The 25,663-nt window shown below is 41.0% G+C and overlaps 1 pseudogene; it reads right to left on the minus strand.

Moving 5' to 3' along the window:
- Positions 1-15,378: 15,378 nt before the first annotated feature.
- On the minus strand, positions 15,379-25,094 carry LOC138793309 (nuclear cap-binding protein subunit 3 pseudogene; annotated as a pseudogene).
- Positions 25,095-25,663: the final 569 nt, after the last annotated feature.

Below are 25,663 nucleotides of genomic sequence, written 5' to 3' on the forward strand. Positions count from 1 at the left end.
CTTGAAAATGTGAACTACACATTTCCACTGCACTACATCTCACGTCTGTAGTTGCTATGCCTGCTGCTTCTAAAAATTGGATTCTACTGCTGCCCACAGCTAGCATTTCAAGTGTTTTAACGGAATGTATTTTGGAAAAATACACCTGTATGAACTTGATACGCACTACATACATCCTCTTTCTCCTCATCCTCTTGGTAGGCCTCAAAATGGTTATTTTTTAAATGCCTCTTTCTCTCCTGCTACCTGATTTAGTTAAACCGCAACCTCCATGTTTCCCACTGGACTCTTCTCGCTGTCACCAATGATACCAATTTATCCCCAGTGGGTACCGAGCCAATTTTTGACAGTCTGCATTGCAGAATTATTCTTTTTTTTTAAAATAATCTCTTCATCTGTTATGCTACGTTTACATAGAACGATTATCGGGCATATTTTCGCGATAACGATCGAATTCGAACGATAATCGTACATGTAAACGCGGCGAACGATCAATAAATCATTCATTTTGATTTTTTAACATGTTCTTAAATTGTCGTTCGTCGTTCGCAAAAAATTCTCAGATCGTTCCGTGTAAACAGTCGTTCACTGATTTTACCTATGTGTGAGATAGGCTTAAGCGATCGCAAAACGAATTTTCTGTACGATATATCGTTCCATCTAAGCGCTGATTGTTATAAAAAAAAATCGTTACTTCGAAATCGTTAATGGTACGATCGGGCCAATAATCGCCTCGTGTAAACTTAGCATTAGATGTATCAATGTTTCTTACAGAGATGTTGGTGGTTAAATTTATCCTGAGTGTGTACAGAGCCCATTTTTGACAATCTGCATTGCAGAACAGCTTTTTTTTAAATAATCTCTTTATCTGTTAGATGTATGTTTCTAAAGCCAAATTTTAGGCTATGAGTTCTTCCATGTTTACAGTTTACTGTTCTGGAGGATAATCACAGTTTCTCCTACGTATAGGTGTCAAAACTAACCCGAACATCTCCCATTGAGGGGTGTCCTCCACCTTCCTTTAATTTTGTAGCTCTTTCAAAGGCAGATGCGGGCAGCTCGGTAAAGGCCACTTTATCGGCTGTTTTTTTAATCTTCGATTTCAAATCAAATCAAAAGAACAGACAGAGAAAATGCAGCATGGTCATAGTGATGCTTTAGGACATCTTCACATTTTCGCAGTTCTCTTCTGTATTTCAGGTACACATAGTAACAGCTATCCATTTCATTAATTTCCTGTAGAAACTCAGAGAGTTGAGAATAATGATTCTCTAGTGTGGTTAATGATTAATCAAAATCAGTTCAATCTTTCATTTATTTTGAGGCGGTAGTAGTTGGTGGTTTTTCCATCTAATTCAATTTTAATTTGCCTTCTATTAGATACTCTTTAAGGCTATGTTCACACTGCGTATGTGTCCGGCCGCATTTCATACGCCGCCGTACATGTGCAGCTGAAACTACGGACATGCGGCCGGATGCGTACAAACCGCGAACCTACGCCCGTAGTACAGTTATGCTTCCCTAGCTTGTTTCGAAGCAATCTGAGGCAGTTCATTTACTTGGAAATCTTCACCCAGCCCCGTAAACCACACAGAACCTTTTGGATCGAAAAATCAAGTTCAATTTAGCTGAAATAAGTACTTCGTACGGGACCGCATGGAAATCCATGGCCGTGAGTTTCAACATTTCCGTCCTCAAACAATGGTCTTGTTCATTTTTCACGGCGCCGTATACGATCCGGCCGTAAGCTCATAAGTAGTGTGCATTGTGCGGGCGTATATCGTATACTTTCAAGCGAACGCATCAACCTCAAAACTACGTGCGTATATTCGCGGTTCGCCCTACTGCCGGAAACATACGCAGTGTGAACATAGCCTAAAGGATATAAAGTGTGAACATTTAAATTACAGGGTCTCTTACATGGTTTCTATAACAACCACACCACTGTAGAATGTGTCTGACCAAATAACACACACACAATGACAGTTAGCGGTGGGTGCTGTTTGCAGGGGAAGCATGCCTGGATGCATCTAACACTAGTGATGAACGTAACGTAGGAGCATACGTTTCGGTCTAGCTCAAATAGCGTACTATTCGATCGAATACTATTCGCTCATCACTAAATGAAGTATTTTACCCTCTTAATTTTTTTCTGTCACTCTTACAGCGAATTCTCCTCACTAAGTTGTTCCATGTATCCAGTTTCCTCTTCTGGATGGTAATTCCAGCTTCCCATCACCTGTATAGGTATAAAAATTAACCCGAACATCTACTATTTAGAAGGCGCCGGACGCTTTGCTCCCTTTAGGGGGCGGCTGAAGGTAAGAAGGCGATCGTCATGGGCGTGACACTACGCTTCGCAGCGACCGGGGAACCTCGGGTCCGGAATGCTTTTCGTATTGATGTTGCAGATGAAAGAGAAGACCACTTCACGCTTAGAGTCCTGGTGCAAGACGTCCTGTTCGGCAGCTTAAAGGTAAAGAAAGAGAATATCTTATGCCTGCAAGACCCTAAAAAGGGCAAATTTGTTCTGGTGCTCACTTCAATGAGCCATTGTCATGAACTGTACCGTAAGCTGCAAGAGTGTGTGGATGATCCTGTGTTGGACGGCTTGACCTTCACAGTATTGTACAGTAGAGCAGAAGTTCCTGTCGTTGTCTTTATGTACAATCCTCATGTCCTGAGGGAAGACATAGAGTTGTTACTGCACAGATATTGCGAAGTGGTAAGGTACTCACACAAAGTTTTCAATAGTGAGAAGCTGTGGACGGGAAAGTACAAATACTTTGTTATCTTTAAAGAAGACCCTAACAGCCCAGGAGGTATGCTGTACCCTCCTCTGAATTTCTCCATTGGCAGAGACAGGGGTTATTTATTTTTTCCTGGTGCACCAATGTTTTGTAGAAAGTGCAAGGTTTTTGGTCACACTATGGAGGATTGTGTGGTGGAGGAGAGGAGGTGTGGCAGATGTGGGCAACAGGGCCACTTTACCAGGCACTGTATCAACCCTATTGTCTGCAATGTATGTGGCAAAACAGGGCATGCATTTAAAGATTGTGGATTGAAGAAAATAAAATCATATGCGGAAGCGGCCGGTGGAGAGGTTCCCCGGAAAGAACCCACAGTGAATGTGGGTGAGCCGAGTTTTGACATGGGAGTTGCGGCCATAATGAAGACTACCCAGGTGGAAGAGGAGATTCCTCATGTTTCTGTGGTGCAGGGAGAGGGGGAGATTGGGGGTACTGCCCCTGAGGCTCCCACGCTTTCCTGGGCAGAGAGCTCCATGGAGGTCCAGGAGGCAAGTGGTGGTGGCCAGGGAGATTTTTCAGCCTCTAGGCCTTTGGAGGAGGCAGTAGTTTTGGCTCCAAAAAGAGCTAGAGTGGCGCAGTCTCCGGTAATGAGCGAAGGTGGGGTGAGCCCTGTCTACCCAGAGTCAGCTATTGCCATGGATGTGCCTTTTTTAGACGAAGCCGGGACCTTGGCCTTTACATCAGGCTGCCAGTTTCAAGGAGACAAAGGATGAAGGAGAGGTGGGGTGTCTGTGGTCCGCTGGCGTGTCGAATTAAAACATGGCGCCCAAAGCTACATTTAATGTCGTATCCGTGAATGTGCGGCTGATCCGGTCAAAAACTAGAAGGGTAGCGGTCTTTGACTTTCTGAAAAGTCTAAGAGACGAAATATATTGTGTGCAAGAATGTGGTATAAATGAGTCTTTGAGTGAAAAAGAGTGGCCGCATGGGCAGTGTGTGTGGTCTGGTTCGGATGTGAATAGGAATGATGGTGTGGGGATTTTGTTGGGGGATAAGAGTATGAAGTTTGAAAGTTATACTGTGGTGGAGGTTGGGAGGTGTATTATGGCGGTGGTGGTTTTTAGGGGGATACGTGTAAGAATATTAAATGTGTATTGTCCTACAAAAAAAGAGGACAGGTTAAAACTGTTAGAGAAACTTTCTTTGTTCCTGCCTGGGAGAATTCCTACGGTTTTGGCGGGAGATTTCAACTGTTTAACAGAGGGTGGTAAAATGGATGTAACAGGGCGGAGGCTGAAGCATATTGTGGCAGATTTTGCATTAGTGGATGCAGCTGTGTTGCACCCGGGGGAGTCACCACCTGCGACATATAAGGCAGATAGGGGAGGGGTGGAGTCCAGGATAGACCGCATGTATGTGACTAAGAATGCAAATTGTGTAAGTTTTTCCCAAGATGCAGTGGGGTTTTCGGATCATGTGTATTTGAGTATTTGCTTAGAGTGGGATGTGAAGGGGTTGTATGGGAAGGGTGTGTGGAAATTAAATACAAGTTTGCTTGAGGATGTTAGAGTGATGGAAGAGTTTAAGTGTGCGTATGGGAGGTGGGAAGTCAGGAAGAATGATTTTGGATGTATACTAGAATGGTGGGATTGGATGAAAGGGAAGATAAAGATATTTTTTAAGAGATGGGGCTATAAAAAAGCTGCCATGGCCAGGGATAAGTTTAATGAATTAAATATCAAAATGAATTGGTTACATAAGATAAGCATGTGTGGTGTGGATGTAAGTGATTTGTTGGAGGATGCAAGGAAGGAAATGAAAGAGGTTATGGAAAAAAAAGGGAAGGAGATTATTTATAGATCGAAAGTAGAATATATGGATAAGAATGAGAAATGTACGAGTTTTTTCTTTAAAAAGGTGTGTGGGAAGAAGAACGATATGGATGTGGTGATTAATAAAGAAAGAGATTGTGTTTCTGGGGAGGATGTGCTGAGAGAGGTGGAGTCTTATTATGGTGATTTGTATGGGTGTAAATGGACAGATAAGGGATTGGAGAGTGAGGTGCTAGATAGTCTGGAGAGTAAGCTTAAGGAGAGTGAGAGTGAGTTGTTATGTGAGGATGTTAGCATGGAGGAAGTTAGGAAAACTGTAATGAGTGCGAGGAAAAATAAGACGCCTGGGAAAGATGGGATACCTGTTGAGTTTTATGTAAAAGTATGGGATGTTGTGGGAAAGGATATGGTGGAGGTGTGTCAATATATGTGGGAGAATGGTAGATTGAGTGAGTCAATGAAGGAAGGTGTGGTAGTGCTGATACATAAGAAAGGAGATAAGAAGTGTTTGGGGAATTGGAGACCAATTACGTTGCTGAATACGGACTACAAGGTGTTTAGTAAGATTGTGTCTGGACGTATGCGAGATGTGATTGATCAGGTGATTGGGGAGGATCAGGTATGTGCGATTCCAGGTAGGAGTATGACAGATAATTTGTTTTTGTTAAGAGATATGTTTGGGGATAGTATGGATAGGAAACAGAAGTGTATGGTTTTGGCTGTGGATTTTGAGAAAGCTTTTGACAGGGTGGCGCATGATTTTATGTTTAAGGTGTTGGGGAAAATGGGCTTTCCGGAGAGGTTTGTGGATATTGTGAAATGCTTGTATATGGATGTGACAAGTGAGGTATTGGTGAATGGTGTATTGAGTAGAAAAGTGAGGGTAAATTCTGGAGTCAGGCAAGGTTGCCCTATGTCTCCAATTTTGTTTGTAAGTGTGATTGAGCCTTTGTTGTGTAGTATTAGGAGAGATAAGAGGATGAGAGGTTTGCTGATTCCAGGGAGTGCTGGTAAAAATGTGAAGGTTTTGGGGTACATGGATGATATTGTGGTTATGAGTGATAATATGGCGAGTATGAATAGGGCAAAATTGTTATTAGATTTCTTTTGTGGAGCGTCTGCATTTAAGGTGAATTGGGATAAGTGTGTTTTTAAATGTTTTGGGGACAAGAGTGTCAGGATGGAAGATGTAAAGTGTGAAGTGGGGGCGATTAAGATTCTGGGTGTACATTTTAATGATGATTTGAAAGGGAGTGAAAGTTGGGAGGAGTGTGGAAAGCGGATTGAACGGAAGTTGAATTTTTGGAGGACAAGAGAATTGACATTGGTGGGGAAGGTGTTGGTTGTGAAAGCGGTTATTTTGCCTATTTTGCTTTTTTGTGCGAATGTGTTTCCTTTTTCTGTGAAGAATGTAAGAAAGGCTGAGAAGTTGTGTTTTACTTTTTTGTGGGGGAGTAGAATGGAGAAGCTGAAGAGAGAGTATGTGTATAAGTCATGTGAGAAGGGAGGATTGGGATTTCCAAATTTTCAGGTGTTTTTGGGGTTGAGCTATATTAAAGTCATGACTGTGATGTTGGGGAGAGGGAATAAGGCAGGATGTATGGTAAGATATATGGCTGGATGGATGTTGTATGGATTGAAATGGGCTGAAAGGGATGCCAGAGTGCCAGTTGCTTTTAAGTGTCCCATATGGTATATGAAAGTGGAGAAGTTTGTGGTTGAGTTTGATTTGCTAAGTGTGCCGGTGAGTGATTTCAAGGATAAAAGGAAAGTGATGGAGAAGATGCATGCAAATGAGTTGGTTTGTAATATAAGTGGTATGCGATCGGATGAGGCTTTGAGTGTGTGGAAGAAAATGAAGACAGGTGGAATGTCAAATAGACAGCGTGATATTGTATGGATGGGTTTGCATGATATTTTGCCAGTGAGACAGGTGCAGAAGAAGCGTGATTTGATTAGACATGAGGTGTGTCCAAGAGATGGTTGTGGATCTAGTGAATCCGTGAGACATGTGATGTGGGACTGTGATTATGCGTATGATGTATGGAAAGGAGTAGGGGGTTTATGTAGGGAGTTGGCTGGTGTGACTTTTGTAGACTGGAGAGTGGCAATGTTCGGTATGGGGGCGTCTAGTAAGATTAAGGAGAGAGTGATGTGGATGATTATGGCATGTGTGATGGAAAGTTTATGGGATGTGCGGAATTTGTGGGTATTTAAAAGAAAGTTCGTGTCAGTTAATGAATGTGTGAGATTAGTATTGTCTAGACTATATGTAGTATATTTGTGGGATAAGCAGCATGGTGGTGACGTAGATAGTGAGGGAGTATGGAAGTTCAGGAAATGGAGGTTTTTGGTAAAAGTTTAGTATTGATTAATGTAAATAAGTAGGTACTATATGTAAATAGTTATGTAAATATGTGTGTATAGGTGTTATATTGTTTTGTAATATCACTGTATTTTTGGTGTTTAAAATGATAAAGTGACCGTTATGATGAAATGGGTGGAATAAGCGTTACGGCTTGAAACAGTTTATGCTGTTTTTTTTACGCTTTTAACCATTCTGAATGGTTTTAAAAAAAAAAAAAAAAAAATTGACTTTAATGGGGTTCGAGTTTGGGTCGAACTTCGAACCGAACTTCACTACTGTTCGATCATCACTAGTCATGATGCCTACATCTCAGTGAAAAGTGGGGTGAAGAGATCCTACACTGCTCCTGACTTCCTGTATGCTGCAGGTTTGGTGCAGTCTGCAGCCCACAGGGCAAATGATGGGTTTAGGAACCATCAGTCCTTTGCTCCTTTACGGATAACCTGATGAAAGCGGCATCTGTTAGCACACGGACTCCATGGCAAAGGCTCAGTATTTCCAGTGCTAGTGATCGATAGCAGTTGCGACCCACTGATAGCTATCATCAAGTTTAGCCAACACATGTATAATGTATATGGTGGTAGGAGTAGTACTCCATCACTGAGGCTGCAGTAGGCCCACTTCTCACACATGAAATTCTTCTGTCAACTGGCTCAAAATAATTTCTTGACTTGATGTCTAAAAATACAAAAACACTTGGGGGGAGATTTATTAAACTAGTGTAAAGTAGAATTGTCTTAGTTGCCTTTAGCAACCAATCAGATTCCACTTTTCAGTCCTCAAACATTCTTTGAAAAATGAAAGGTGGAATCTGATGGGTTGCTGAGCCAATTCCACTTTACACCAGTTTGATAAAGCTTCCCCTTGATGTCTATTTTACAGGGTTATTTAATTTATTAAAATAAATACATGTTACATCTGTTAGGATCCGGACAGCAGGACAAGACAAGACAGTGAGCCCTAAGCTCAGCCCCGCCCACTGTCCTCTACCTACTTGCCACAATCCGCCCTAAGATGGCGGCGAGCAACTGGGCGGCAGTCCCTGCACTGGCTAGGTGGGACACAAAGACAAGACAGACAGACAAAACACAATAAAGAATAGTCGACAGTCCTGGTCACAACAATCAGGCAGCACAGTACAAAATCACAATCCTATAATCAGAGTCAACAAACAAGCGATATGGTCAGGGGCAGGCAGCTAGCAAGGATAGTCAGAACACAAAGCAGTAGTCAGGAGATGCAAAGAAACAGAATCCACAAGCAGGCAGAGACTAAGTCAATAACCAGCAATGATATCCAAGACTGAGGTAGTTATATAGGAGGCCAGGGTTCTGATCCAGAACATCATTGGACCATCCCCCTGATCTCCAAGCACAGACAGCTGAGAACAAAACAAATCCACTGGCAGGAAGACCTGTCAGTCACAGCAGAACCAAAACACAGATTAACCATGACATGGCCAGACAGAACTCAGCAGGTGAAGTCGGGTGTGTCTCCCAACCCAGGTGAGCAATAAACCAGAGTTCACACACAGCAAAACAAAACACAGAAACAGGATACAGGAAAATCAGTGCCTTCTCGGCCGAACAGCACGAGCAGAGGGACGCATAATGCTCTGCAGAGATACCATCCTGACAACATCCTCGTAAAATACATAACCCATTCCCTTTAACCCCTTCAGGTTCAGGCTAATTTTCATTTTTTGCGTTTTAATTTTTTCCTCCTTGTGCTTAAAAGGCCATGACACTTGCATTTTTACACCCACAGACCAGCATGAGCCCTTATTTTTTGTGTCACTAATTGTACTTTGCAATGACAGGCTGAACCTTTGCATTAAATATGCTGCGAAACCAGAAAAAAATTATATGCGAAGGAAATTGAAAAAAAAACACAATTCTTTTTCTTTGGGGGGGGGGGGGGGCCTTTTTACGCCGTGTGTCCTATGGAAAAACTGACATGTTATATATGTTCCTCAAGTCGTTACGATTACAACAATATGTAACATGTATAACTTATATATTATCTGATGGCCTGTAAAAAATTCAAACCATTGTTACCGAATATATGTTCCTTAAAATCGTTCCATTCCCAGGCTTATAAAGCTTTTATCCTTTGGTCTATGGGGCTGTGTGAGGTGTCATCTTTTGCGCCATGATGTGTTCTTTCTATCGGTACCTTGATTGTGCATATGCGACTTTTTGATCGCTTTTTATTAAAATTTTTCTGGATTTAATGCCACCAAAAATCCACAATTTAGCACTTTGGAATTTTTTTGTGCTTACGACGTTTACCGTGCAAGATCAGGAATGTGAATAATTAATGGATTGGACGATTACGTACGCAGTGATAGCAAACATGTTTATTTATTTATTTATTTTTATTTATAACATGGGAAAAAGGGGGGTGATTCAAACTTTTATTAGTGGAGGGGGCTTTTTATTAATAACATCACTTTTTTAAAAACTTTTACACTTATACTAGAAGCCCCCCTGGGGGACTTCTAGTATAAGTGCACTGATCACTCATTGATCCATGCTGTATATAGTTATACAGCATAGATCGATGAGATAGGCACTCGTTTGCTTTCGGCTGCTGAACCAAAAACAAATAAGTGCCGAGTCGGGGATGGCGCCATCTTGGAGTACAGTTACGTCCTCGTGCGGGAAAGGGTTAAATGGAACCTCCCAATGAAAATGCAATTCTATCTGCAGGCCTTATATAACAGAGCCGGAGAAGCTGAGCAGATTGATTCAGAGTTTTGTTGAAAAATAATTTGTGGAGCTAGTAATTTATTCACTAGAGCCGCTGCTCATTCTGGGCTTAGGAGTCAAGTAGGTGGTCTGATCATCCTTCTCTGTATGAGTGTGTAAACAAAAAAAATCTGTCAATCAATGAATAGAACCGCTCACTGAACTCCAGTCCTAAACCAAGAAAGGCTAAATATTTAATTAAATAAATTAACAAATATTCTGAATCTAAACAGTAATTATTGCAGCTTAAATAATAGTTATATTCCCAGTTACAGAAGTTTTTCTAGTTATTTTTGTCACTGGTAAAAACAAGTGAATACGTATAAGTAATTCAAATAAAGTGGTATATGTTACTCTTGTCCATTTTTTTTCTTGTCAATACACCTTAAAGTGTTAACTATGTTATCACAGAATTTTGGAAGCTTTGCAGTGTTCTTGTAGTTAGAGGCAATAGCCAGTTACGAGGCAGCATCTCACTGTATTATTTATCCTACGGAAAATCTGCCACTAATTGCTTTAACCCCGCACTGGTGCCTCCAGTCAAACTTGGAAAGTGGCCAGAGATAGGTGGCTTGGTTGTCAGTTTAACAGTACAGGCCACTCAAGGTGAGCAGAGCTTCCGATGGTATTTCCTCCACAGCAGTGTTCTATACCTTACTGTACAAACAGCTCCACATGACATCCTGAATCTGTGCCAAGAAATGTTATGAATCTATGCCAAGCATAGCTGTTAAGTTCCACTCCACTGCTGTGTGTGTATGTGATTGTGAGTATGTCTGTGTGGCTGGAGCTAGCTTCAGACTGAGTAATTACCATAATCCAAAGAGAGCTTCAGTCGTCTTATTTGCATTCCTCTAGCAGCGCATTTTATCAGTTTCTCTGCTGAATTGAGGCAGTTTTAATTATCTTGATAACTGTTTTTTCCTGTTCACTCTTCTGTTTTCCTTCTGGTTGTTTATACGTTTGTAACCATCTGTGTATGGGGCTTAGTAGTAAGGCCATTATTTTAAAAGCTGTGTTATTTGTCCTCCCCTAATTATCAGCATCTAAAATTTAACTAAAAGGCGACTTAAAATTATTAATTTAAAGAGTTATTTTTGTATCATAAAAGTTTTTTTTTTTTTATGGTAACAGAATGTTGCTGTTTTGATATTCGTATGCTGCTTTGTGATATTAGAAAGATAAGTAGTAATAGCATGTACAAATATATGAGAAGTTAATTGAATTTCATGTTAGGGTGATAATTGGTAAACAAATATATAAATCACTATTCTCTAAACAATAACAAATAATTTCTTGATTAAGGTTTATTAATCTATATTTACAAAAGAATTGAATTATGCATGTATATATATATATATATATATATATATATATATATATATATATATATATATATATATAATACAGTGAGCAATCATGCCATTAGGAAAAGTTAGCACCTAAAATCTTAAGGTGGACATATACTTTCAGTAACTGACGGCCAAACCTCACCCTCCCAATACACAGGAGAGTTCAGCTCGGCAAGGCTTATATCTTCCAGAACAAAGAGCTCAGGCAGTAATTTTCCATAATTCCCGAACCCCTATTTCTCCACCAACATCATTTGTCAGTAGATGATCTGCTAGATCGGCGCTCTTTTACTGGGCCTATTCCACGGCCCCATGATCGCTTAGCGAGGGCTGCAGGGACATCATTACCGATGTCCTTGCAGCCATTGCAGCATACATTATCTAGCAGGGCTTCTCCTCCACTCCTTCTTCCTCCCCGGGTCCTGCGGCGCAGCATCAACTCCGGAGTGGCCTGACTGAGCTGTCAGACCGCTCAGCCAATCCCTGGCTAATCCCTGATTAACTGAGCAGTCTGAGAGCTCAGTCAGGCTGCACCGAAGCTGATGCTGCGCCGTGGGACCCAGGGAGGAAGACGAAGTGGAGGAGAAGCCTTGCTAGATAATGTATGCTGCTTCTCAAATCGATGCGTGGTGGGTGACCGATGATTTTAGGTTTGGACCAAAATAAATGATCAGCCGAAGACACGATCATCGGCTGATCATTTTCTCTATTCCACCGAGCGATAATGGGCCGATTCGGCCGATTATCGCTCTGTGGAATAGGCCCCTAAGTCATGATGGCCCAAAAAGGTAGACCACCCCAGTATTGAGTAGATTTATCTAATAGAGTGATCATTCACTATATACATACTTACTGCTATAGAAATACAGCTGATAAATAGTAACGTTTCGACCATAGAGTTAATCTGAAAGATGTTTATGGCCAACACAGGGATGAAGGGATTTATGCATGTATGTCATGTGTTTATGGTGGATTAGCCATAAATTCAATACCTTCTACCGTAATCCAGTCTAAGGGTAGCTTCACACGTAGGAGAATAGTACTATTGATATTAATAGTTCAGTGCTAGAACACTTTGAATCTTTGGGAATTTTATTAAATTTCTTGTATTTAGCAAAAAAAAAAAATACTTCTTCTATTATTTACACTTTAATGCTGGCAGTCCCAAACTGACTAACACAGTGGTTTTTGGCCCTTGTGAAGAATTTCATGATACAGAAAAAGCTTAATACACCGCTGGTTCTATAAAACTTAGCCTAGCCACAAATGATTCATTCAGGCCGTTCAACCTGACTGAGGAATAACAAGATCTCACACAGCTTTAGTGAGAGCGGCATTTAAGCAAACATACATACAGTATATGGATTATAATAATTATTGGTTTTACTTGGTAGTCAGTGGAGGTCTACACATTCGAAAATGTTTGGTTTATATTTTCTATAAGTGGTCAACAATGTTCTAAAGTACAGATCCACTTTAAGGTGGTTTCACTTACAGCAGATTTGTTGTAGAAATGTTTACGACATTTTTATTCATTTTAATAAACCTGATAGCCTCCAAAACAATCCTATTCAGAAGAATAGGATTGAATTCACATTGTTTGTTGCCCTAAGGGCCAGTTCACACATGGTAAAATCGGCGGAATTCCGAGACTGAACTCTCTGCCATGGAATTTCGCAGATTTTACTCCAAGTGAACTGGCCCTAAAGCTTTATGTTCTAAATTATCTTTTTTTGTTGTTTCTTTTTAATGTCTTTTTTATAGTTTGCTTATAAACAATATTGCAACAATGTTACAGGCTTGAAGAAAATGTTTTTATAATATACATACAAATAGCATAAAACAAATCTTACACAACTTGCAATTAATGAAACATACTAGACAGGGTTACTAACTTTATTTGTAGGCAATTTGTCTAAAAATCAAGGACAGACAATATTTTGTACAAGCAAGCTTGAAAATCCTAATGATTAAGATTGTATATGACGTCTGTAGGTCAGATACTATTATAAAGATATTGGCAGTATTTACTGTGACCCAGGCATTCTTTAAGGATCTTCTACATTCTGGAAGCACAGACAGATATGTGAAATGTATCATGTGTCTCCTGTACAGTGTCCATATTAGGACATAGTCAGTAGTCAAAGTCAAGAATCATTTTGACACAAGTGCCACACCTGACTCTGATATCTGTGTATTGACAATTAACTTCTGATACCTGACTTCTGACTACTGAATTTGACTATTGACTTCTGACTACTGACTTTGACTACTGACTTTGACTACTTACTTCGACTACTGACTTCTGACTTTGACAACTGACTTCTGACTTTGACTACTGACTTTGCCTACTGACTTTGCCTACATTCCAGAAAAAAAAAAAACGGATTGAAACAGATGCGTTTTTTTTAACAGACACAAATTAGTGTTGACTATGTTTTTCTATCTGTTTAAAGTAACCAATTAAAAACGGATACGTTGAATGGATGTGTGAACCTAGCCTATATGTCTTTACAGGGCTGTTTTTACTGCCATGGGAGACTGGGGACGGGATGTCAGTTGCAGTGATTGACTTTAAAGTATGTGAATGAGCAAATTTTCTACCTCCCCCAGGAGCATTCAGCTGTGGACCAGCAGGTCCAGTTGCACACATCCCATTCCTGGCAGTGTCATCCCCACAGCTGCAGACAGAGGAGTGGCGTCAGAATGCCCTGAGCTCTAGTATGCACTGTGGTCCCCAGTCTCAAATGGAGTAAAAACGGTGGTAAAAGCTGAAATTAATGGTCAGAATTAGCGGGCGCATCTATCACCTATGCCCGCTAATAGCTGCAGTCCCTGGCTGCAGACAGCAGCTGGGATTGAGGAAGTTCATAGCGGGTTTGCAGAACGACCCCCTCTGAAACACTCCCCCCCCCCAGCGGTGCCATGACATGTTAGATACGTCATGGGTTGTTAAGGGGTTAAAGGGGTACTCCAGCACAATTTTATTTTCTAGCAAGTTAAAGGGCTTCAGAAACTTATATAGATTTGTAATTTACTACTATTTTATAACTGAAGCCTTTCAGTACTTATCAGCTACTATTTGCCTTATCGAAAGCAGTGTATTCTTTCCGGTCTGACACAGTGCTCATTGCTGCCCCCTATGTCCATGACAAGAACTGTGCAAAGCAGGAAAAGTTTTTATGGGGACTTGCTACTGCCGTGGACAGTTCCTGTCATGGACACAAGTGTCAGCAAAGAGCACTGTGTCAGACTGGAAAGAATACATCACTTCCTACAGGACATACAGCAGCTGATAAGTACTGGCAGACTTCAGATTTTTACATAGAAGTACACTACAAATCTATAAAACTTGCTGATGCCAGTTGATTTAAAAGAATTAAAACAAACCTTTAAAGAGAGCATATTGATATTTTAAGGGTAATGTTAAAATGTGATTTTCCACTTAATGTAACTGAACAAATTGCTATTAACAAACGGCTATACCACAAGTCTGGTGGCAACTTCTAATAACTCTTGATAATCCTTAGTCTTAAAATCTCCTTAATGCTCCAGTAGAGAATGGATTTTGCAATCTGTGCTATTTAAGTAAGTTTGACAGCAATAAGAATTTCAGTGCAATCATTAGTAAAAGTGGAGATCAAGAACCATGTTGGCTATTGGGAGTTTGAGAAACTCTACTGGGAGCTATTCTTTTCATAACAGAGCATTTATTTATTTTTTCCTTTATTATTGGATCTGTAAGTCTTTGAATCTCTGGATAAAATGCCTCCTATCCATTATGGCAAAGTACTTGAAAAACTATACAGTGATAATAGCAGCAACTCTTCATAGTTTCATTGTTGATGAATTGCTCTCCAATCCCTTTCTCACTGCTCATTCATCACCAGTTTAAATATTCCAGGAAGACTGAAAAACAATGGCGAATTCATACAAACAAGCAGCGAGTATAGGAAATATTTTTTATGAAACATTGTTTTATCATAAGCAGGATATAAGCTGTGCCTGCCATAGATACATTTGTTGTAATCTACATATTACTTGTATTTCATGGTTCTAACCACGATATAAATAAATAAGTCTCGTTCTGACAGGTTATCCTTGTCAGTTTTATGTAAATTCCTTACCTTCTTTACACACATTTTTGTAACTATGTCTGTAATCTTTTATTACCATTTAGTCCTCCAGAGATAGCACTGTGAGTTTATCATGCTTTAATTGATGCTGAGGTAATTAATACATTGTTTCAATTAGACAGGAAGTCCATGTTGAGACTGAGAATCATTACATGTATTGTGTAAAAAAGTAATGACTATATTAATGGAACTAGAGTCTCCAGACTATACTGATACATCTCATCACAGGAATAAGACAAGCAGACTTATCCTTAGACATGGTACTACATAGAAAAGGTATCGGGGGTTTTCTTGCTATTTTTCTTTCTTTCTTTCTTCTTTTTTTTTTTTTTTTTTTTACGTCAAATCCGAGTCTGGAAAAATTATGCAAAGACATACTGTATACATGCTGTATTCACTGAAATATTGATAGGTAAATAAGGGTTATGGTACACGTCAGACCATTCATGTTAGCTAGTTCATAATTCACTCTATATGGTAGTTCTGTATGTTCCACTGTTGGTAGACCTCCATACTGTATACCTCCCTACCCTTCTGCAGTTCTTCCCCCATACTGTATACATCCCCCTCTGCAGGTAGTCTTTATACTTTATACCTCCCTCCCCCCTCTTATCATTCCCACACACGCACTCTTGTGATGCAATTACAAGGTTCTGATCTGTTGTCATGGCAGACAGAGCTGTTCTGAAACCCTCTATGGCTGCTAGAATGGGGCTCCTATTAATTACAGCCTGCCAGGCTGTAATAGGAGTTTTGCAGTTTGACACTTCAGTGAATACATAGTGAAAAGAATCCAGCAGCACCATGTCAGCCCGTATACGTCTTCTTTATTGTGTAAACATGAGGCACATCAAACACTGTACCAACATGGTATGGATCTATTCATAGTCATCATGCCAAGACTAAGGACCCTATTACACGGAACGATAATCGGCCGAATCGGCCCTATCCGGCAGATTATCGCTCCGTGTAATAAACACAACGATCAGCCAATGACAACAATCATCGGCTGATCATTGATATACAATAGGTTTGAACCTATATTTGTCTAGCGCAGACCGCGCACCGCTACGTGTAACAGCGGTGCGCGGCTGGCGGCTGACGATTTCCAAACTCTATACATTACCTGTCTTAGTTGACAGGCCGCTCAGCCAATCATTGGTCGTGGCAGTCCTGGCCAGTGATTGGCTGAGCGGCCTGTCAGCTAAGACAGGCCGCTCTGAAGCTGCAGCACGCGGCACCCAGGGAGAAGCAGACCTCAAGAGGAGCCCTGGATCATGGACAGGTAATGTATGCAGTTTAAGCAAGGGCTTTCCATGCAGCCCTTGTTCAATGATTATCAGGCCGTGTAATGGGCCCAGTAAACGAGCGCGTTAACAAGCCTAGTAAACGATCTAACAAATCGGCGCTCGTTTACAGTTATTATCGGGCCCCCATCGGCCTGTGTAATAGTACCCTAAGGGTATTTAGACTTGAAACATGTTGGTACAGTGTTTCATGTAAAAAGGACTAATTTGGTCAGTTCCCCTACAACACCATTCACACTGGGCAGGAGCACGTTGCCATGGCTGAAATTGAAAACATACAAAAACATAAAAAGTGCAATAGCTCATCGCTAATGGCAAGATACAGACCCAACACAGATGTGAAAATCGCTTAAAGCAACAGCTAGAAAAAACAACTACTAAAAAATTCCCATAAAAATAACGAGGCTCTTAGTTACCATTTGCAAATAGTGTAAACCACCCCACCAAAGATAAGGTGGCCTAATGCCAGGACGGACCTCATAGGCGGATTATAATGAGGGCCCTGAGCTCCGGGGGGCCCAGAGAGATTGCCACCGCTGCTGCCAACACTGGGCCAAAATCAGCAGCGCTGGGGCAGTACGGCTGCAATAATAGAGGGCTAGGATAGGAATCTTTGACAATCAGGGGACGGTAATCCATGTGACCATCACATGACCGGGCCTCCACCACTTAAATGCAGGCGGGTCATGTGATCGCCAGCAGCCGGTGGCCTCCTGGGTTTAAGCTGTTCCTGTAGTAAAGAATGCCAGCTCGAGCATCCCAGGAGGGCTGCCACCAGGACCCCCAGGACACTGACTGACCCAGGACCAGGTGAGTGAAAGAAACCAGACATTTATCCTTCCAGGACTCCACCCAACATGTGTACTGTACAATTTATTTATTTTTTTAGGAAAAGTAATCTTCACTCACTCTGTCTCTGTGAAGACGCTTCTCTCCCTGCAGCCTCAGTACCTGGCCCGGTGTTTTGAGAGCTGCATCTCAGTTCATTGTACTGCAGAGAATAGAGGAACGCTAGCAGGGAGATTTGGAGGTGAACCTTACATACTGGCAAACTGGCCCAGAAAACAAGGAGTTAATTGACCCTTTCATTGCTGGGCTGTCTGCATCTTAAGCTAACATTCTGATCTCTCTGCTGGCCAGGACTTCTATTTAGGCCTAATTCACATATCCGTTGTTCTGTCCGCAATTACGGACAGAACATAAAACCAATGTTATTCAATGGCCCCGTTCACATGTCCGTACGTGTATACGGGGCCGCGATGCGTGCCTCTGGACATGTTGTAATGTGGAACGGACTGCACTACAGGTGTGTGAATGAAGCCTAACTCTGCTACTGAGGTCACATCCCAAACAGAGGAAAGAGATAGGGCTATCAGGGAGATAAGAATAGGAGTTTTAGATGCAGACAGCCCAGCAATGAAGGGGTCAATTAACTCCTACCTTGCTGGGCCAGGCTGCTGGCATGTAAGGTTCACATTGTGATCTCCCTGCTAGCACCATCTCTTTTCTCTGCAGTGGGATGAATGGGGTCAGTAGATCAGACTGTGAGCTAGATAACCCCAGAACCCAGTGAGGACAGCTACAGATGTATACTAGTTGCATGAATATATATGTATGTATCTGGGTCAGATATCTGCAGCTGTACCAAGACTACCACTCCCATCATGCTCTGGAAGTGAAAGGATAATGGGAGTTGGTAATTTTACTACAGTTGCAGATAACTTGGTTGTAGCAGTAGATACAGGGATATATATAACAAGGTCCAGTACCGGAAGCAAGACTACCACTCCCATCATTCTTTGAAAGTGAAGGCATGACAGAAGTTGTAGTCTTGCTACAGCTAATGATACATTAGTTTGAGATAGAATAGGGAGAAAGTGCTGTATATATATGACATAAGTTTTTTTTTTTTTATCATCTTGCCCCCATTTCTCTATAGTGTCAGCTTCTAACTAGTCCTGCTCATGTGTTCATTAGTTAGAATGGGAGAGTTGTGTCAGAGGTTGCAGGACTCTGATTGGTCCTTCTTCTAGGTGTGCTTCCAGCTGGTTTGGGGTGTATTGTGGCGCATAGTTATGCTGTGTTTACATGGAGCGATAATTCGCCCAATCGATCGTTTAACGATTTTGAAGCAACTATTTGGTTTTTATAACGATCAGCATTTAGACGGAGAAAAATCGTTAGAAAATTCATAAGAAAAATCGTTATTGCGATCGTTTTTAAGATCGTTTAAGCCCATCTTTCACATAGGGTGAATCTTTGAAAGCCTGTTTACATAAAGCGATCTGCGAATTTTTAGGGAACGACGATTTGAGAACATGTTCAAAGATCAAAATGAACGATTTTTCGCTCATCGCTTGATCATTTGCTGTGTTTACTTGAAACGATTATCGCTCAAACGCGATCGTTATAGCAAAAATTTGAACGATAATCGTTCCGTGTAAACGCAGCATTATCAGACATGGTTAGTTGGGGGTGGGGGCAGGGCTAGAGAGGGCATGGTTTGTAGGGGGTCTACAATTTCTGAACAGCCCAGGTCCCACAGCATCTTTAATCTGCCCCCGATGGACCTACACTGTATTTTAGCCTCTCCATTGCATATAATAAGATTATGCTCTGGGCATGCAGGATCCAACTAATACTGGCAAATATAATAACCACCTGGGTGGGATGGGTGGAGTACATGATGGGGATGGGATATCAGGCTGATATTGTGTTACTGGGTCATCTTTTCACTAAACTGGCTGGCTTCCTACACCAAGGGTTGAGTCTGTGCACAGGTCTGCCCAATGGTGAAGGGATGAGCTGTGTCCATGGATATTTCAGTGAATACAGATGTACAGTATTGCAGTGAACTGTACAAATGATCAAGCAATTGTATAGTTAGGCTATGTTCACACAATGGAAAAATAAGTTTAACAACGGCAATAACAATGTCCATCATTTGCCCTTATGGTTACCTAGTGGAAACATAGCCTAAAGGTGAAATATAATTAACCCCTTAAGGTCAAAGAAAATTTTCGTTTTTGCACTTTAGTTTTTTCCACTTTATGTTTAAAAGTCCATAGCGCTTACATTTTTTCACCTAGAGACATATATGAACGCTTATTTTTTGCTAAACCAATTGTACTTTGCAATGACAGGCATTATTTTTCCATAACATATGCTATGAAACCGGAAAAATATCATTGGCGCTGTCAAATTGAAAAAAAAAAAAGGAATTTGTTTTGATTTCGGGGAGTTTTGCATTTAGGCCGTTCGCCCTATGGTAAAACTGACTAGTTATGCATGTTCCTCAAGTTGTTACGATTACAACGATATATAACATGTATAACTTTTATATTATCTGATGGCCTATAAAAAATTCAAACCATTGTTAACAGATATATGTTCCTTAAAATCGCTCTATTCCCAGGCTTATAGCCCTTTTATCCTTTGGTCTATTGAGCTGTTTGAGGTGTCATTTTTTGTGCCATGATGCGTTCTTTCTATCGGTACCTTGATTGGGCATATACAACTTTTTGATCACTTTTTATTACATTTTTTCTGGATTTGATGCGAACAAAAATGCGCAATTTGGCACTTTGGAATTTTGCGCTTACGCCGTTAACCGTGTGAGATCAGTAATGTGATTAATTAATAGTTTGGGTGATTACGCGCGCGGCGATACCAAACATGTTTGTTTATTTGTTTATTTATTTATATTTATAAAATGGGAAAAGGGGTGTGATTTGGACTTTTAATAGGGGAGGGGATTTTTTATTAATAAAAAAATGTTTTACTTTTATTTTTACTGTAACTAGAAGCCCCCCTGGGGGACTTGTATATAGACAGCACTGATCTCTCATAGAGATCAATGCTGTGTATATACACAGCAAAGATCGATGAGATTGGTCATAGATTGCTATGGCCTGCTGCAGGCCACAGCAATCTATTGCCGAGCCGGGATCAGCGTCATTCCGACGCTGAGGCCCGGGCCGGCCAGAAGAACGGCCCGATGCGATCGCGGGGGGGAGATCCGTCCCACTAGACACTAGGGACATGAGGTCTGAAGCCTCTAAGTGCAGCTGTCAGGTTTGACAGCTGCACTTAGAGGCTTAATTAGCTGGTGCGGCAACGGGACCCGCGCCGGCTGATAGAGGCGCTCCCCGGCTGCACATGTCAGCCGGGATCAGCGCCGTTCAGAGCTCTGAACACCCCTCGCGGCACCATGACGTATCAGATACGTCATGGGTCGCTAAGGGGTTAAAATAAATAAATACTCACTTTCAAATAATATATAATAATATATTAATATTTATTATATTAAAGGGAACCTGTGACACCTCCCCCCCCCCCCCAGAAAAGAAAAAAGAGACAGCTATGAGGCTGTCAGCAATAGCGCATTAATCCTTATAAACAGTGCACAGCAGTGCCTTTATAAGTGCCATGATTGTCATGGAATTCGTACCACTTCCTGGCGTTCTAATAAAGAAACCATTTATTTATGCTAGGTGTTTCGGAGATCGCAGTAGTAGAATAAGTTGCTTACAATAGAAAGCATAACACTGTAATGCTATACACAGAAATACATAAAATGTAAATGTAGTACATTTACAACAAATACTTAAAAGAAGCATAACCATAAAACTACCTAATAGTTTTATTTCAATGATAATACTATACAGCCCAAAAGATTAGTGCTACTATACAAACTCATCATGTCGAATGCACAGATGTCATTTTTCTTCATATTTCAGGAAACATCTGTTAAACTTTCTAAAGTGTGATTCCTCCACATCATCTCCATAAAAAAAAGTTGTCACATATAAACAGATAAAGTGTGGTATTACATGGCACACGGTTCTCAAAACTGTAATTATAGAAGGAAAAAATCTAAAATGAACCTAGAAGCAGGTTAGAAAGATCTTACCTACTGATAGATTCTAATAGGCCAGAGACAATGAATATTCATAACAGCGCTCTATAATGAGCGGCGGTAGAGAGTGATGTCACTTTAGAGCGTTATTATGGATATTGACAAGAAGGTGTGCTGCAGGAGCTGGCAAGCAGGTGGATTGGTATATTGAGGGCTATAGGACCACTCACAGTGTACCAAATTGCACATTAAAATATTAATAAAATTTTTTACTATTAATGGAAAGAGGACATTCTAAAAAAAAAAAAAAAAGTTTGGTTACACTCCCCATTCCCCGCCCTTTTAGAACCATCCAACTTGCTGCTAGCCTCAATTTATCAATACATGTGTGACAAAGTGTTTAACCCATCCAAAATTTGGCACTGCTTAAAGAAAAACAAAATCAATCATAAACATTCACACTTACCATCCCTCCTGAGTCTGTTTCCATTTGAATTTTTCCGCTGTTTGCAGGTCCCTGAAGCTTCAGTTGGTGTCTTCATGTCTTCTTCACTTCCTGGTTTGGGCTTTCCCATGATGCACTTTGTCTCCTGTGATGTCTAAGCCCACAAGTAAAACCTTATTGCCATTAGCTTAGGGCTGCAGTGCTGATGGAGAGATTATATGGGAGTCATGTGTAGTTGCTTGATATGCTGGGAGACAGGCAGCAGAGAGGAGAGAGCAAATGACTCATTCTCTTCCTGGGCTCTGGGAGAGAGGAGGATGGGGGATCCCCTGTAACTGCTTGTCTGCACGAAGGAAAGAGAAGATAACAGGATTCATTTACTCACTGACTGTACTGGGCTCTGGAAGAGCGGAGGAGGCAGGGGGAGGAGGGGATCCCCCTGTAACTGCTGAGGAAAGAGAAGGAGATTCACCCACTGACTATGTAGAACTGTTAGATGGCTTACAAAATGGCTCCCACAGAGCAGCCTGTGGTCAACAGTCATTAGGTAAGAATGAGTTTACTTCACTTCCTGGTGGGGAGTTGAGGGGGGAAAAGATAGGGAAGGGGAGCAGATAGGTGATTGAAGCACATTACAAAGTTATATTACTTTGTAATGTGTTTGAATTAGTGGGGGAAAAGCTTTTCATCAGAGTTGTCCTTTAAAGACTATGGCCCAGATTTATCAATCATTTTGGTCTCAGAAAATAGCAGCCAATCTCAGCTCAGTTTTCATGGACTGTAATTGGATGCTATCTATCAAAAATCAGTCTGATTTTTAGGATTGGACTAAGCCATGTCTTCTGGCCAAGTCAGATTTTTTTTTATTTGATTTGATTAAAAAAAAAAAAAAATTCAATTTTGAACTTTACTCCAAACATTAGTATAAGTTGATTAGTAAATATGAGCCAGTAATTTTCTTAACAAAATATGAAATTGGAACAATTCGTCCAGTGTCAGACATTTTCTTCAAAATAGCCGGGAAGGAGGTGGCTGAACATAACAACATTCACCTACCTAGCTACAGAGCAGGGGTCTGCTTTCCTACACTCCGGTTCTCGCTCCCCCAGCCACTCCCTGGTCTGAGCAGGGACCTAGGTTGTGACATGTCAGCCCCGCTCAGCCAGTCTTCAACTGGGAGTCTTAGTGCATTGACTAGGGATATATGCCAAGCCATAAAGTGTTACTCCTGTGTTTATTAGTCATGATGAGGATAAGCTATTAGCCTCTGGATGTACACAAAAATGTCTCCAGTCACTGACTGCAAGTGGATATCTTGAAATTAGTGGAGAACAGCAAGTATACCTGTCAAGAATAATAAAGCTTCGTTGAAATGAAACTAGAAAAATTATATGATTCAAATCACAATCTGAACTTTCAACATCAATCCTATATATACATTATTATATATTTTTCTAGAATGTAATAAAGTACTTAACAGTTAATATGAAATATAAGAAGTAAGCTTTAACACAATTCCTAAAAAAATTAAGACTGGTACATTTCACTTCAGCTTAGAAATGCTGATATTAACATGGGGGAGAAAATGAAAGGTCTCCGAGACGTCGCCTCCCATCATACCAACAAGCCATTGCTAAGAAATCTATCACGGGATGCCTTGATGGAGGATATATTACATATTTTTTCACCTGAAACTGTAAGCTAAAAGTAAAAATTATTTTTAAAAATAATTACTTAAATTTGCATAACCATTTGGTTAAAGCCTTCTATTTTTATATATATAAAAAATAATATCCTTATTACTTTGATATTTACCAGCTTGTAATTGAATGTACAATATCTGTTAAAAATAAAAATCCCACAAAGCTATATAGCTTTCATTTTATAAAATATAAAGGCTTATAATGAGTACTGTTTACTGGATTGTATCAGGTAATGGTCTCTACGCAGGTAACCTGTGTTATTTTCTTCAGGACATATGAATCCACATGGGGCTGTCCACTGAGAAAAATGACTAAATTAATGCTCGTATATGAAAAAGTAAAGCATAAAGTATAATAAAATATCAAAATATGCAGGTATATTATAGCTGTATAAAAAAAAACTTAAAGGGGAACCATCAGCAGGTTAGACGAATCTAACCCGACGATATGTCCCTTTTGCAGAGGAAGTGCCAAGAGGAAAGTATGTCTATAACTTTCCCCCTTAGCACCATTCCTGGGTACTTAGTCGTTCACTTCAAAGTCTAGTAAGACCGTTTGGAGCACTGGGGCACCATTAGGAACACTACCCCACCCACATACTGTAGCACCGATCTGCCTCGGCCAGCCCATCCCTTCTATTGATGTCAATGGAGTCAGCCAGCCACGGTTGGGCCAGATCATCGCTATCAGTGTTATTTGTGATCTTCTGATAGAGCCTGTCTGTGGCAGTGGGGGCGTAAATGTACGCCCATGGTTGTTAAGGGGTTAAAGCTCCCCAGGCTTGCTGCAACACAGAGTTGTCGTCTTCTGACACTACAATGACCTTCTGTTCTTTCTCAACTGGTTTGGGTTTGTCTTTTGGTGCTGTTCCTAATCGATTCCACAAGCCCCTTGTTTTCTTCTCTTTGCTATCAGAATAGAGTCCCTTCCCTTCTATTTGTTTTGGTAACCAAGCCGACTGTGTACATCAGAAACTGGTTCTCTGCAAGATTCTGGAGCTTTATTCAAAACCTTTCTTTTTTCAGGTAAATGTGATCGCTTTCCAACCTCTGTTGCACACCAGATTTTGCTCCTGTCTGCTAATACTGCTCTGTTTCTTCTCTTCCAGTAAGAAATGGGTTTAAGCTGGCTTCTCAAAATGGGCTTTACTTCCAATACAGTTTTTCACACTGCTAGTAGACTCTGATCTCATTGAGTTCCTGTTTTTTATGTGTGACTCAAGTTCATCGGCATACATGGTCATCTTCATGCTGTTTTTGGAGAGGTAGTGGAGATCACCTTTAACTCCAGGTCATTGTCAATTTCATGAGCCACTCACTGCAGAACGTCTTTTCCCCTCCCTCTCTCTTTTAAATGCCTGAAGCTCATCTCTGTACTCTACAACAGGGTCATCTTCATCCATATCTTCTTCTATAGGCTCCTCTGGACATTCATCAAGCCTTAATGAAGGTGCTGGTAGGCAGGTGCATCTTCTCGAATAAACATCCTCTTCTTTGATACATATCTTTGGACATGGCTTGAATGGTATCTCCTTTTCCACGAGTTACTGAGGATCCCTTTGATGCCACCATAGTTTGGATTTCCATACTTCATGCAATATTGGCTTTATTCACTTCTGTGTGTAAATAGAAATGTTTTGCACTCTGCTCCTTTTTCTCAATGGCTTCATTAGAGGTGACATCTATGCCAGTGATAAAAGTCCCGGTTCTATTCTCATAGCGCCTGGTACTGCCCGAAACACATCCCAAGGAGAACTCTTGTCTGGTGCAGCCTCCTCCTTACCCTCTTCCACTTCCATGGGTTCCGGGCAGGGCCACTTCTGCCATGAGGCGGAATGAGCTTTCCGCCTCAGGCGGCAGATTCTGAGGTCTTGGAGGAAGGGGGGGCGAAATGTTCCCCCTGCTGTCATTTTAGTTAGTAGTTTCAAATCTCGCCGGGCTCCTGCGACATCACCCAGCAGCTCTTACCGCCCTCCAGGCTGTAGTGAGTGCCCGGGCTTGGCGGGGTTGCGCTGTGGCGGGGGGTGCGGTATTAGGCTTGTTCCTTGTTCCGGGCGCGCGCGGGGGGGGAAGCAGCAGAATATCCAGAATCGCCCAATGGAGATAAACACATTTCTTTTGTATTTATTTATTTATTTTTACATAGAAACATAGAAGATTGTC

The sequence above is a fragment of the Dendropsophus ebraccatus genome, chromosome 5 (assembly GCF_027789765.1).
Source record: "Dendropsophus ebraccatus isolate aDenEbr1 chromosome 5, aDenEbr1.pat, whole genome shotgun sequence".
NCBI classification, from domain to species: domain Eukaryota; kingdom Metazoa; phylum Chordata; class Amphibia; order Anura; family Hylidae; genus Dendropsophus; species Dendropsophus ebraccatus.